Source organism: Eschrichtius robustus, chromosome 20 (assembly GCF_028021215.1).
Source record: "Eschrichtius robustus isolate mEscRob2 chromosome 20, mEscRob2.pri, whole genome shotgun sequence".
NCBI classification, from domain to species: domain Eukaryota; kingdom Metazoa; phylum Chordata; class Mammalia; order Artiodactyla; family Eschrichtiidae; genus Eschrichtius; species Eschrichtius robustus.
The window spans coordinates 41015423-41029873 of NC_090843.1; the positions used below are offsets into that span (position 1 = coordinate 41015423).

General features: G+C 41.0%; 1 pseudogene; it reads left to right on the top strand.

Moving 5' to 3' along the window:
* Positions 1–1555: 1555 nt before the first annotated feature.
* Positions 1556–11740, top strand: LOC137755562 (olfactory receptor 4D2-like; annotated as a pseudogene).
* The last annotated feature ends 2711 nt before the right edge of the window (positions 11741–14451 follow it).

Below are 14451 nucleotides of genomic sequence, written 5' to 3' on the forward strand. Positions count from 1 at the left end.
CTCCCTGCCTCTCTACCTCATCCCCACTGTGGTATTTTGGGAGTGGTCTCACTTGTAACATTGTTTAAATATTTCCCATAAGGGTATTTGCCTTTTGGACTTGTTCCTCTTCTACCAAATACTCCTTGGATAATCTGAATTCTACCAAATACTCCTTGGATAATCTGGATAGAGGATGTGGCTGAGAAGGAGATGCTGTAGTATGGTTGGGGAACCAAGGCCAGAGGGCAGGGCCATGTCTATTAGTGGTCCAGATATGAGGTATGGGTTCAGTCCAAGGCTGCCACCTCATGGGTTTCTGCCTTTCTCTTTGTCTTCCTGCCCTGGAATGAGGGCTGCTTGAGGGCGGGGGCTGTGCTTTATTCATTTAAAAATCCTCTCAGTACATAGTACAGTATCTTGTTCAGAGAAGCATTTCTACATTTTCTTGCAGCCTTTTCTTTCCCTGGCAAGTTCAGATGTACTTTTAATTTTTCTCTGTAGAACTTATATTTGTTTACATCTCCTTTGAAGTATGCTTCACTTTATAAAAGTCTTGGTTAATGTATAATGTTGCTCCAAAGTTAAGAAGATAACACAAAAGCTCTTTTGTTTCCTCTTCCCTCCCAGCAACCATCCCATCCAAGAAATAAAAGTTATAGGCTCTTCAAGCCATCATGGCAGCTCTGAGTTTATCCTTTCTCCACCTCTACCTCCCTGCCCCATTTCACACATTTCTCCCCATTCACGGTGGGTCTTTGGAGATGAGGGGAGAGAAAATGAACTGTGTCATGTTTGATCTGAGTGTCCCTCACAAAAGTGTTTTCCCCTTTCACACCAAAGTCCTTTAAATATCTGATATTTTTCTCATCCTCTAATTGATCTCTTTCCAGATGCAGCATCTGTATTCCTTCAATTGTTCCCATTGTGACAAATTTCCTGATTCCACCATCCTTGCCATCTCCTCTGTATTTGCCCTCAAATGACAACATCCTCTTAAAATGTGATGCTCACCATATGACACACAGCTGCACAGGGGATGTGAGCTCTTTAGAAAACAATGATGGTCCTCTTTGAAATATATATCCATAAGGATGCTTTTGGTTGCAAGTAGCAGCATAACCAAATCACAGTGGCTTAAAGAATGAGGAAATTATCTCACTTAAAAAGACTAGAGGATAGGCAATTCCAGAGTTGGTTAACTCAGCAGCTCCAACATTTTAGGGCTCTGGGTTGGCTGCTCTATAATTCCTTGTCTTTCCCCTCATGATGGCAATATGGCTGCCAATGCTCCAGTCATCATATCTTTATATCCAAATAATTCAGCAAGAAGGAAGAGGAGAGGTATTCATGTGCTTTTTTTTTAACCAGGGGAGAAAAATTTTTCTAGAACCATTGCAGCAGAATTTCCTTATGACTCATTGGCCAGAAACTGGGTCATATATTCACCCCACTCTGCAAAGGAGGATGGAAAGTGCATGGCTGGCTGTATCAGCCAGAAAGAAGGAGGTTGGAAATGGCAATTGACAGTGTCTGCCACATAGATATAAGCCCGTGGTAGCAGGATTGTAGAGACATGATTGGCCTGAGTCAGAAATCTTGGTTGACAATGAGCAAAGTTTGTCATAGACAGGGTCATAAAATCAAAAGCCTAGAGAAGCTGACAGTGAGCATGAATAAGTTAAGTGAGCCCAGTTAAGACTAAGGTGAACTAGAGGGTGCATATCCAGGCCAGAGGGCAAGTCCCACTCCTAGTGCTCTTCTCCATCCTCATGCAGAGCTCCGATATCTAAATCCTTACAGAACAATCAGAAGGATTTTATTTAGAGATACTAAACAGCCCCAGACGAACAGTCCAGGCCATCTTCCCAAACTGATATTCTAGGATCTTCTGACAGAACAACGGACCTGATCTTCCTAAACAGAAGCCTCAATGAATACAGCTATATCCATGCTGTCTTGACTAGTATAGTGGGATAATAATAGGCTTTGAAGCCGTGGGACTCAGATCCCGGCTCTTCCTCCTCTTGGTTGTGCTCCTTTTAGATATCTTTGAACCTCAACATCTTTAGCTACACTTGGCACATAGTAGGTGTTCAATTAATGTTAGTTCCTTCACACATTTCCATTTATCTTTTTTTTTTTTGTAACTTGCCATCAATATTTTAAAATTAAGCCAAGATAGTTAGGCATCTGATTCCTTAGAATCTGAACATTCATGTTAAGTAATGGTCTCCAGTCATTTTATTTATATGATCAGTGAAAACAGCTCTTTTAGAAGTTGTTGAGGGAAGGCTGTATATCATTCCAGTGACAGCAGATTAATTTTGGTCCAGAGATTACTTCACTTCTCCTCAGCATCATTAATCACTTGATCTTGCCATTCTGCGTGCACTTATAATCAAGCTCCAGGATGATTTAAGTGTAAGGAGAGAAAGACCTCAATACTCCTTGCCTAAGAAATTTACTTCATATATGATACATTAAAAATGGTGTATCAGTCAGTGTTCCACCAGAGAAACAGGACCAATATGATATGGAAATGTTTGGAAGGAAGAAATCTTCCTCTACAATTCTAAGTTCTTCTGGTTGGTCTTAGAATGAAATTGACCTGACACATTAACAGGAGAGAATCAAACAAAGTTTGAGAACATATATGTGTGAGAGAGACTCAGGCAAACTGAATAACTCACCAAAATGGCTGAAACCTTCTCCTTAAATACCATCTTCAGCTAAAGACAAGAGAAGGTATTGGAGGTAGGGCTGTGGACCTCCAAAAGAGAAAGAAAATTGACATGGAGATGGAAAAGCAAATGTTTTTGGTAAATTAATACTTGCTGGGCCATGTAGAGACAATGGGACACAGATCTCTAGGCCATGTTCCCCCCGCTCACACACACACACCTAGCCCACATTCTTTGCAGGTGTCTCTGGTGATAGTTCCATTCTGGGAACAGGTCCTCTATCTAAATTCTTTCTGTAGCTAAAGGATAAGGTCAAAGTTTCTTCCTGAGTCTTTTTGGGCCTTGGTTGTTATCAGCTCAAAATAATCCACATGCCAAAGAAACAAAGAGACATTTTGGGGTGGCAAATTTTGCACGTATATATATCTGGAGAGAGAGAGAGAGATTTATTGCAAGATATTGTTATTGGCTTACATGATTGTGAGACTGGCTAGGCAAGTAAAACATCTGTAGGGCAGGCCAACAGGAAGGGCAGGCTGGAACTCTTAGGCATGAAGCTGCAGTCCAGAATTTCACTTTCTTCAAGACCTTTTAACTTACTGAATCAGGCACATCCAATCTCCATCAGGAGATTAGCTAGGATAATCTCCTTTACTTAAAATCAACTGATTATTAAAAAATAAAATCAACTGATTATAGAATCAATCACATCTACAAAATATCTACACAGCAACACCTAGATTCATGTTTGAATAACTGAGAATTATAGACTAGTCAAGTTGACACGTAAAACTGACCATCACAAGGGGAGAATCATTAATCATCAGTGATGCTGAGCTCCCTCAATGAGGATGTAAAAGAAGTTCCTTCTAAATGTATCCTGCATCCATTTAGCAGTTTGAAGTTAAGTCTGACAAATATATATTTTCTTAGATATGTGGCTTATAGAGAAATCATTTTCTCAGCTCTGTACATGACTGGGTCTTTAACATAATTACTCCATTCCAGCCATTCTGGGCTTTGGAAGTTATTACATTGACTAGTGGATGCAGTGAACAGATGAGGTTTGGTGAACAATTTACAGAATCACATGTGCCCTGACAGGGGAATATGTAAACTGGAACATGTCAGGTTTCTCTTATTGAAAGCTAAATCAGAATCATAAACTAAAATCAGCCACATGATAGTCAAAAAGATGGACAAGTCCTGTCCCCTTCCCCAGAATCAATCAAGGCTACTTTTCTAAGTGACGCAATTTTATTATTTTATTTTTTTCCTTAGTGACTCAATTTTTAAATGGACTAAAGCTCTAAATAAGTATCTTTTTAAATCTACATCTCTTGTATGTGGAAGAGCTTCACACTGTACTCTTTTTTTTTTTTTAATTTTTATTTATTTATTTATTTATTTATGGCTCTGTTGGGTCTTCGTTTCTGTGCGAGGGCTTTCTCTAGTTGCGGCGAGCGGGGGCCACTCTTCATCGCAGTGCACCGGCCTCTCACTGTCGCGGCCTCTCTTGTTGCGGAGCACAGGCCCCAGACGCACCGGCTCAGTAATTGTGGCTCACGGGCCCAGCCACTCCGCGGCATATGGGATCCTCCCAGACCAGGGCTCGAACCCGTGTCCCCTGCATTGGCAGGCAGACTCTCAATCACTGCGCCACCAGGGAAGCCCCACATTGTACTCTTATCTGCCACAGGCAGATACTCTATTTTGCCAAGAGTAAACATTTCTGAAATAATTCAGACCAACCTGGAAGTCTTATGTAGATCAGAGAGCTGTGTCTAAGAAATCAGACAGTTGTTACAGCACATCAAGGTTATAATGCCAATTAATTCCAGTGTTGATCCGTTCATCATAATGAGAAATATAAGGGTTTCCTGTACCAATCCTTGTATTAGAGATAGTAAGGGTTCACAGGTAAAGAATGCTGCATTTTATAGATGATGTAATAGACTTGGGTACTGGTGGTGAATCAATATTGGGGATTCGGCTGAGAAAATAAAGGACAAGGTTTACAGGGCAGGAAGTTTCCCTTGTAGTATACATTTGCCCATCTATGACTTTCTCTAGGTAAAAATCAACTAGGCTTAAAAGTAGAAGAAAAGGAGAAAGGGAGGAAGGAGGAGAAGAAGGAGAAGAAGAAGGAAACAAATCAAACCAGTTATCTGGAAGATTCCAGGAGAGAGAGAATAGTCCCTGTGTTGAGGAGCAAGTCTGTGGTTCTCAAAGTGTGGTCCCCAGAACAGGGGCATCAGTATCATCTGAGAACTTGTTACAAATGCAAATTCTTGGCCATACCATTGACCAGCTGAAAGTCTGGGGCTGGGGCACACTAATTTGTCCTTTAACAAGTTCTCCAGGTGATTGTCTCAAGGGTAAGAATCACTGATCTAAGAAATGCTTTCTTCCAGAACTCCCAGAGAGTCTATTTCTTTTGAAGAGACTCTCATCCTTTTGGATCTTGGCCTGAGAATCCTACATTCTACAAATCTATAAAATTGTATTGTCCTTGGTCCTTTTGGCCCTCAAGGAATAACTCTTAATGATTATGTGTTTTTGAGACATTTTGAAACTTTTTAACAACTCCTATTGCTTCCTTGCCCCCAGTGGTAATCAGCCCAGCCCTGCTTCCTGAGCCGAGTCCAGTAGGTTCTCCCCAGGGATATACCCTCTTCCCCCAAGGGTCACACCCATTGTTGTATAGGTGATGTATGGGCAGTGGCTGGGAAGCTAAAGCTGCAGAAAAAGGATCTCCTAGAAGGTGGAAGACCAGAAGATTCTCTCCCATTCTTGTTGAAGGAAGGTGAGAGATCAGGGTTTCCTCACCTGTAGATAAAGTAAAAAGGATCCAGAAACACTTGCTGGAGAGTGCAGAGAATAAACAAGTGACACAGGCTTGATGGTAGTAAGTCTGAGGTGAGAGGACAGCCTCAGAAATTAATGCAGGGGAAGCAAAGTATTGAAAACAGATTCCTCAAGTTGCATGAGGAAAACCAGGCTTTTCACAACCAAGTGAAAACTTGGTCCTGTGGTTTAGAGGGAGGATACTGAGAGCAAAAGATAAGGAAATACATCACAAAATTCTCCACATGGTCACATTGAAAAAGATCACATAATTACCTACTAAATAACACATTAGGTTAGCAAACTTTTTTTGAGCAACTGCTAAATCAGAGCTGCTATTATAGGTGCTAGGGCAACTACGTTTTGAATTTAAAATCTCGTTCAAAGGGACAACCAAAAAAATGATAAATGCTGTATCAGAGGTACTTATAAAATGTTATTGGAACCCAGAGAAATGAGGGATTAATTCTGCATGGGAGAAATGGAGAAGGAGTCACAGAGAAGGTGATATCTGAGGACTTCTAGGTTGAGAAGGTAGTAGAAGGTATTTCAGGAAACAGAATTCATTTCCAAAGCTCCAGAAATAACCAGGCATATGACATATGTGAGAGGCTATGAATTCCTTGAACAGGAGTCAGTTCCTGGTTAGAAAGGTAGATGGAGGCTACATTATAGAGCTTGATATGACATACTGAGAAGGAGTTGCGTGCGTGTATGGAAGCGTGTGTTTCAACCCTGAATTAACCCACAAAGCAGCTTCTAAGAGTTTGAGTTTTAAGCTGTGGGCCTTTGATAGTCATTAAAAGATTATAATGGGGAGGAAGACGATCAGATATGAGTTTAGAAAGGTCTCTCTGACAGTGGTATAGACGATGGCCTGGCGTGGAAGCAGATGGAAGCAGAAGGATGCGATTAAAATGACCTCTGATGGACAATAGATTGCAGGAGGCAAGTAGCGGGGGGGAGTGAGGCAAGGAAGGGGGGTGTGGAGGCCACTTAGCCCTCACCTGTCACCTCTGTCTCTCACCCTCCGTGTCCTTCACCTTTGTTCCCATTCCCTTCCCCGCCCCCCCACCTCTCCATTCCCCTTCCTTCCTCTCCCTTTCTCTTAATCTGCCCCCTTTATTCCTTTGTCTATTCTATTTCTCTTGTTTCCACATCTTCCTTTCTCTTCTATCCTTGTATTCAGTAACATCTTCTAAAATTCTTGTTTCTTTCAGAAGAGCTCTTCCAGTCCCCTTCATACAATAGCCCTCACTCATTTCTTAATCCAGAGAATCTCTCTCCCCCTTCTCTTGTCTCAGCACTCACACCATATATCCCATTACCTGATCCAGTAAGAGACCGCCTACATCAATGAGGGAGGCACTCCCTATAGCTGTTCACCCACCCAGCAGTCAACACCACATGTTTTTTGAATATTGACTGTTAGCAAAGATGGGCACTGCAGGGTAGAAATAAATTATAAGATACATATTTATACCTCTGGAGTTTAGAGTTGAATTATGGAGGGAAAAACATAGACACATGAAGAGTTAATTGACATTATGTTGTGTTCACTCTTGCATGAAAAATGATTGGTACAAAAATGTATTAGAGATTCGAGGAAGGGAGGGTGTCTTTAGAGCAGGAGACTACACAGAGGAGAGTGATTACCATTTATTATTCCAGACACTGTTCTGGGAAACTTATGTGTTATTTTACTTAATCCTCTAGACAATTCTATAAAGAAAACATTTTTTAAAACATCTTTATTGGAGTATAATTGCTTTACAATGGTGTGTTAGTTTCTGCTTTATAACAAAGTGAATCAGTTATACATATACATATGTTCCCATATCTCTTCCCTCTTGCGTCTCCCTCCCTCCCACCCTCCCTATCCCACCCCTCTAGGTGGTCACAAAGCACCGAGCTGATCTCCCTGTGCTATGCTGCTGCTTCCCACTAGCTATCATTTTACGTTTGGTAGTGTATATATGTCCATGCCACTCTCTCACTTTGTCCCAGCTTACCCTTCCCCCTCCCCATATCCTCAAGTCCATTGTCTAGTAGTTCTGCATCTTTATTCCTGTCTTGCCCCTAGGTTTTTCATGACCATTTTTTTTCTGTAAGAAAACATTTTTATTCCCACCTTACAAATGTGGAAACTGAGATTCAGAGAGATGAAGTAATTTCCTCAGGGTCAAATCTCAAGGAAATAGAAATTTGACTGCAGGTCTGTTGGACCCCAAGAGTCTTCCCATCACTATATTACACTGAATCTTTGAAAGCCAGGGTGCGTGTGTTTCTGGATGGCTTTAAGATATCTCATGAATGTATATTCCAGCAGCAACTAGTGAACTCTCCAGAGACAAGGCCATTTAATCAGAACTGATATTATGATATTATCAATGTCCATCATCTAGACCTGGACATATCAACTTGAGTCTCTGAGAACTAATGCATCTCTGTCTGTGGTTTGTGTTCTTTACGTGTATGGAGAAGACACCACGGAATCAGGGAACCTCACATGGGTGTTGGAATTTGTCTTCCTGGGACTCCTACAGACTCAGGAGCTCCATCTTTTCTTGTTTCTGGTGTTCCTGTTTGTCTACACCACCAGTGTCATAGGAAACCTCCTCATCATGATCATGGTGAGCTCTGATTCCCGGCTCCACACACCCATGTATTTTCTACTCTGAAACCTGGCTGTCATAGACCTCTGCTATTCCCCAGTCACTTCCCCAGAGATACTGGTGAATTTCCTCACTGAGAAGAAGACCATCTACTACCAGGGCTGCATGGCTCAGGTCTTCTTCTTTCACTTTCTGGGAGGTGCCATGGTCTTCTTCATTTCAGTGATGGCCTATGACCACCTTGTTGCCATCTCCCGGCCCCTCCACTATGTCACCATCATGAACATTCAGCTCTGTGTGGGGTTGGCGGTGGCTAGCTGTGTGGGAGGCTTCATACATTCCATTTACCAACGGGCTCTGATGCTCTCACTGTCTTTCTGTGGCCCAAATGTCCTAGGTAATTTCTACTGTGATGTTCCACAAGTACTGAGACTCGCCTGCACTGACACTTCTGTCTTAGAGTTCCTCATGCAATAGTGGGTTGCTGGATGTCATCAGGTTCCTTTTTCTCCTGATCTCCTCAGTCATCCTGGTGATGCTGAGGTCCCACTCGGGGCAGGTGAGGAGGAAGGCAGCTTCCATCTGCACCACCCACATTGTCGTGGTGTCTACGGTCTCTGTTCCAAGCATTTACGTCTATGCCCGGCCCTTCACCTCCTTCTCCGTGGACAAGGCTGTGTCCATCAGCCACAGGGTCATGACCCCCATGCTCAACCCCATGATCTACACCCTGAGGAACCAGGAGATGCAGGCAGCAGTGAAGATATTAAGGAGGCATCCGGTGGGTGAGTCACTTCTCTTAGGCTTTGTTTTCCATTCGTAAAGTGGAGAGTGAGCTGCTGTATCTGCCCTGTTCATTACTTGTGGATGTGTTGTGAGGATTATCATGGAGGTGAATGCGTAGTGAACCTAAGTAGCCTACTCGGATTTTTAGGAAAATGGATAATATCCTTATTTTTGTTTTTGATGGTGATTTGAACACTCCTATGACAATGAGATGTGTTGTCATGGAAACATTCTGGAAACCCACACCCTCCTTTCTGCCTTCTTGGTGGATAGTTTCCTCTTAGGATGATAGCTTTTCCCCAGAAGAGCAGTTCTGTTTTCTGTATTTTGACCTCTTTTCCCAGTTCCCCATTTTGGTGTGAGTCTGGATTGTTAGAAACTGCACAATATTTAGAATCTTAAGCCTTAAATTAGAGACTCTAACACATCACTTAACAAACGAATGACATTGAATGAGACACCTGGCCTCTCTTGGCCTCATGACATCTTCCTCAACACATTTGTTAAAATTGATATCTGACCCAAGCCTCCCAGCTTTATTGCTAGAACCAAATCCAAAACTTGTGAGAAAATATTGAGAGAACAGTATAACTATATTTTATCTAATTTTCAAGTTTGAAATCATCATGAATGTTCAGTTTTTTTGCTTTACAATTTAATAAGGTATAATAATTATAACAAGCAAAAGATTACATGTAAAATGCCTCTAAGTTATAAAAGACTATATTACATTGTATGAACATTCATGTATATACTACTCAGTTCAAGAACCAGAAGTTACCAATAACTTGTAGCTACCTATAGGGGCTCTCCATCACATCACTTCTCCCCAGATGAAACCAATTTCTTGAATTTGGTGTTTATCATTCCATTGCTTATAAAAACAGTTTCATCACATTTTAACATAATCAGTATATTGTTTTGGGTTTTTTTTGAGCTTTATACAAATAAAATACTGCACATAATATTCTGAAATTTGCTTTTTTTCACTCAACATTATGTTTTTAAATGCCCATATTTGTTTTGTTTGGCTGAAGTTCATTCATTTGCACTGCTGTGTGGTATTCCATTGTGAGACAAAGCTTATTTGGATTGTTCCCAGATTCTGCTCTTTTGAATATTCTTCTACTTGTCTCCAGTTGTTATGTTGAGGAGCTATAAGTTATATACCTTGAGATGGAATTGCTGACTCATGAGATCTTCAAAGATGTACCTTTACATAGTAGCGCCAAATTGTTTTCCAAAGTTGTTGTACCAAATTACATGGTCATCAGCAGCGCTGAAGTGTTCCCATTGATTCACATCCTCCTAACAGTTGATATTGTCTGACTTGTTAATTATTGCCACTTAAGTGAGTAAAAAATGGTATTTCACTGTAGTCTTGATTTGCATTTCTCTAACATTGCTTTCCATATTTTTATTGCCTTCAGGTTTCCCATGAATGTCTTTTGTTTGCTTTTCTATTGGCTTTTCCTTTTTAATATAGGAGTTCTTATATAATTTGGTTACTGGTCTATTGTCAGTATTTATTATAATACGATCTATATTTATTATAATTCCTGCTCCCATTTTATAGTTTGTCTCCTTTATTTTTGGTGTTAGTTTTCATGTAGTCAGGTTTATCAATCTTTCATTTTAGTATTAGTTTTATTGAGATTTAATTTTTAAAAATTGCTTCTTACTCAGAGGACAGAAATACGTATTTTCTTCTCTCAAAGGATGTTAATTGTATAAACTTTTCTTCTGTTTCCTATGTCTTTTGGGGTTTTTTCTCATTCATTTTTCTATTTATTTTGTTTTTCCCATTTGTATTAGTAGCCATCCTTAAACTCCTTTTGATCCTTGGCTATCTACATTTAAGAGCAAGGTAATAAAATACTAATTGGTACCTTGATGTATTGAAGCTTTTAGACTTTACCTTAGGGGTTCTGGAGGAAATCAGCTGTTTACTGGAGGGCCCTCAAATGCCAATACCTTGAGGTCTATTTTTCTAGAGTTGTTGTTTTGGCAAAGAAAAATCTTGATTTCCGGTCTTTGGCTTAGATGCTCAAATTTTGTGCTGGGGTGGGGAGAGTGATGATCCTCAGTACCTCTTTAGATAGAGAAATTCCTACTGAGCACCTTCTCTTATTTACATTACTCACATCTGAGTTCATGACCTCCGCTGTTAGAAGAGTTTTCCTGCATTAGACAGACATTGCATTCCTGTCAGTATTCTCTTGCCTCTGGTCCATCATGTTCATCCCCGTTTCCAGGTGCTTTATAAGAAGATAGCCTTGTTCTCGTGTGTCTACCCAAAGCCATTGCCAACCACCTCCCCCTTGCTTGTCCCCTATCATAAGTGTTCACTTTCCCAGAACACCTAGAAGCCAGGAGTGCTCATGTGTTCATGTGATCCGGTTCATGTGATCACAACAAACAGTGTGTTAGCCTAGGAGATTCTGGGAAGGATTTCTCCTCCAGGAATAGAGGCAAGAGATGCAGAAGGAGAAAGAAACTGCCCTTCACCCGTTTCCTCACCACCAGCCTTTGAATGAGATGTGTGAGGGCATACACCATAAGAAGCATGGAGGCCATCTCGGCTCATGAGGGAGAGGCCAAGGGCACCACAGACTCACTGAATTAGGGTCTTGATATCACTGAGCCATGGGTCCTTGTTGGCTCGTCGGCTTTCACACTCTGATTTTTCTTAATTACCTATTTATCCTCCTCCTTCTCTTCTTAGCTCCCATCTCCTTTTCGCTTTCTCCTCTAGCTCTTCACCCTCCTCACATCTTTAATGATTTTGAAGCTGAGATGGGCTGGGTCACGAACACAGAACACTTATAAGCCCTTAACTGCCCTCATGAAGTCTCTTCTGAAACAGGATGGGGTATGAATAAACAGAGGAGCTGCACCGCTATGTTCATCCTCTCAACTCTCCCATCTCTCCTCCTCCCTGCTGCCAGACAGGCCCTCATCTGTAGGTCATTCTTCTGCATAACGTCCTCCACTGGCTTCTCACCTCCCTCAAGGTAAAACTTAAGTGTATGAGCCTGGTCTCTTAACACTATTCACAGTGATCCCTGCCTCCTCTCTACCCTAATGTCCCTTCACTTCCCCTGTGCTCCAACCTTGTCAAGGCCCTGAGGGTTCTTGGAGTGTATGCTGTGTCAGTTCATCCCTGGACCACTGTTCTTCCTGTCAGAAACACACTTTCCCTCCTTGTCTGCCTAACACATTTGAATTTTACCTCTGTTTAAATGTCATGTCCTCTCCGAAGTCTTCCTTCTCTCCCAGTCATGGTTAGCTGCTCAGCCTTTTAACCATTGGCCATTCCGCTAGTAGAGGTATCTCCTCTCTGAAGTGCCTTTATGTGTTCTTGGGTCTGTTTTTCGCATCAACCTGTGAGTTCCTTGAGAGGAGAATGGATTTCTTATTTTTGTATCCGCAACATTGTGCATTGAGGTGTACCCAACCTGCCTTTTACTGCTCTCCTATTCTTAAAAAAGGATAACTTTCAGTTATGCTAACAAATAGACTGCCAAATATTTCCCAGCAAAGATGGGTTTATTCAGGATCAGCAGAGAATTGCAATTCAGTGTCTGCACCCATAGTGAGCCACATGCAAGTCCCCAGTGGGAAGGGAACTTCTTTCTTTAGAGAGAAAAAGGAAGGTGGCAGGCTGTAGTAAAAAAAGAGCCCATGGCTTTTCTTTGGCTGAGTCCTTGCCAGGAAAGAAGTAGAATCTTTCTTTTTCCTGTTGGGCTCTGCTATTGTCACAAGGTTTGAGAGCTCCCCCTTCGGGTCTCTCAACTCTATTTAATTGAAGTTTCTGTTTATTAATTTTTACACATTTATTGAATGTTCACAACGGCCCAAGTACAATAACTCCAAAACAATAAGCCACATTGTAATCAATTTCTAAAACAGATAACTCGTCCACAATCATGCTTTGAGGAATCAACTTTGGGGTTGAAATGTGTTTACAAACATTTATGTGACTTGAGAGGAGAATATATATAAAGTAGAAGATATAATGGCTTTCTTATTGAAAACCAAATCAGAATTATAATTAATTAGTCCAGGTAATTTAATTAGTTATTGTTAATCATGTTACCGTTAGTGACATCTGACAGTCAAGGAGATTGATAAGACCTAGTCCCTTCCCCAGCATCAACCCAGGCTATTTTAACGAGTGGTTGGTTTTTAAGTGGAATAAAGCTCTAAATATTGGGAAGAATTCATGTTTTTGAAATCTATATCTCTTGTATTTGGACGAAACCAGAGCTTCAGATAGTGTTTTTCTATGTTCTTGCTAAGTATAAATATTTGTAACAAAAGAACTCAGATCATCCTGGAAATCTCATGTAGAAAGGAAAGCTACTGCACACCAAGATTAGACATTCCAATTCTGACTGGTTCATCATAATAAGAAAACATATGCACTTCCTGTACTAGTCCTTGTATGAAAGGAAGGATCTTACTGAGTAATAATTCATATATAAAGGGTACTAGAATGTTATAGATGGTGCAATAGAATTGGATATGGATGGGGAATCAACCTTGGGTTCCGGTTGACAAAATAAAAGACAGATTCATAGGTTTTGTTTCCAATGTAGTGTACAAATATTTTCCCACCTATAATGTTGTCCAAGTCAAGGTCAATTAATTCTTTTTAAAAAAGTAAACTATTAAACCAGTTGCCTTGATGATGCTGTGAGAAAGATCTGTTCATTCTGCTGACAAGAGCAGTGAAACTCAAAGTCAGTGGTTCTCAAACTGTGGCCCCAGATAAGCAGCATCAGCATCACCTGAAAACTTGTTAGAAATGTGAATTCTCAGGCTCCACCCAAACCTACTAAATCAAAAATTCTGCGTGGGAGTTTCTGAGTTTTAACATTCCCTCCAGGTGATTCTAATGCATGTTTAAGTGTGTGACCCACTTGTCTATGAAATGGGTCCTTCCAAAAATCCCAGAAATTTTGAGAGATTCTGGCCTTTCTAATCTTTTTTTTTTTTTTTTTTTAATAGGGAGCATTTTCTTTTTTCAAATTTTATTTATTTATTTTATTTATGGCTGTGTTGGGCCTTCGTTTCTGTGCGAGGGCTTTCTCTAGTTGTGGCAAGTGGGGGCCACTCTTCATCGTGGTGCGCGGGCCTCTCACTATCGCCGGCCTCTCTTGTTGCGGAGCACAGGCTCCAGACGTGCAGGCTCAGTAATTGTGGCTCACGGGCCCAGTTGCTCCGTGGCATGTGGGATCTTCCCAGACCAGGACTCGAACCCGTGTGCCCTGCATTGGCAGGCAGATTCTCAACCACTGCGCCACCAGGGAAGCCCTGGCCTTTCTAATCTTGATCTCCTAATCTTACACGTCATGAATCTCTACAATTTTCATTGTCATTGGTGGATTTTTGTTTTGTTGTTTTTTGTGGTTTTTAAAAAAATTTTTGTTTGTTTGCTTGCTTTTTGCCCTCAGGGCAGACGTTTCAAATAGTAAGTGTTATTTTTTGTTGTTGTGTTGTTTTGTTTTTTGGTTTTGGAGTTTTCATATAGAATT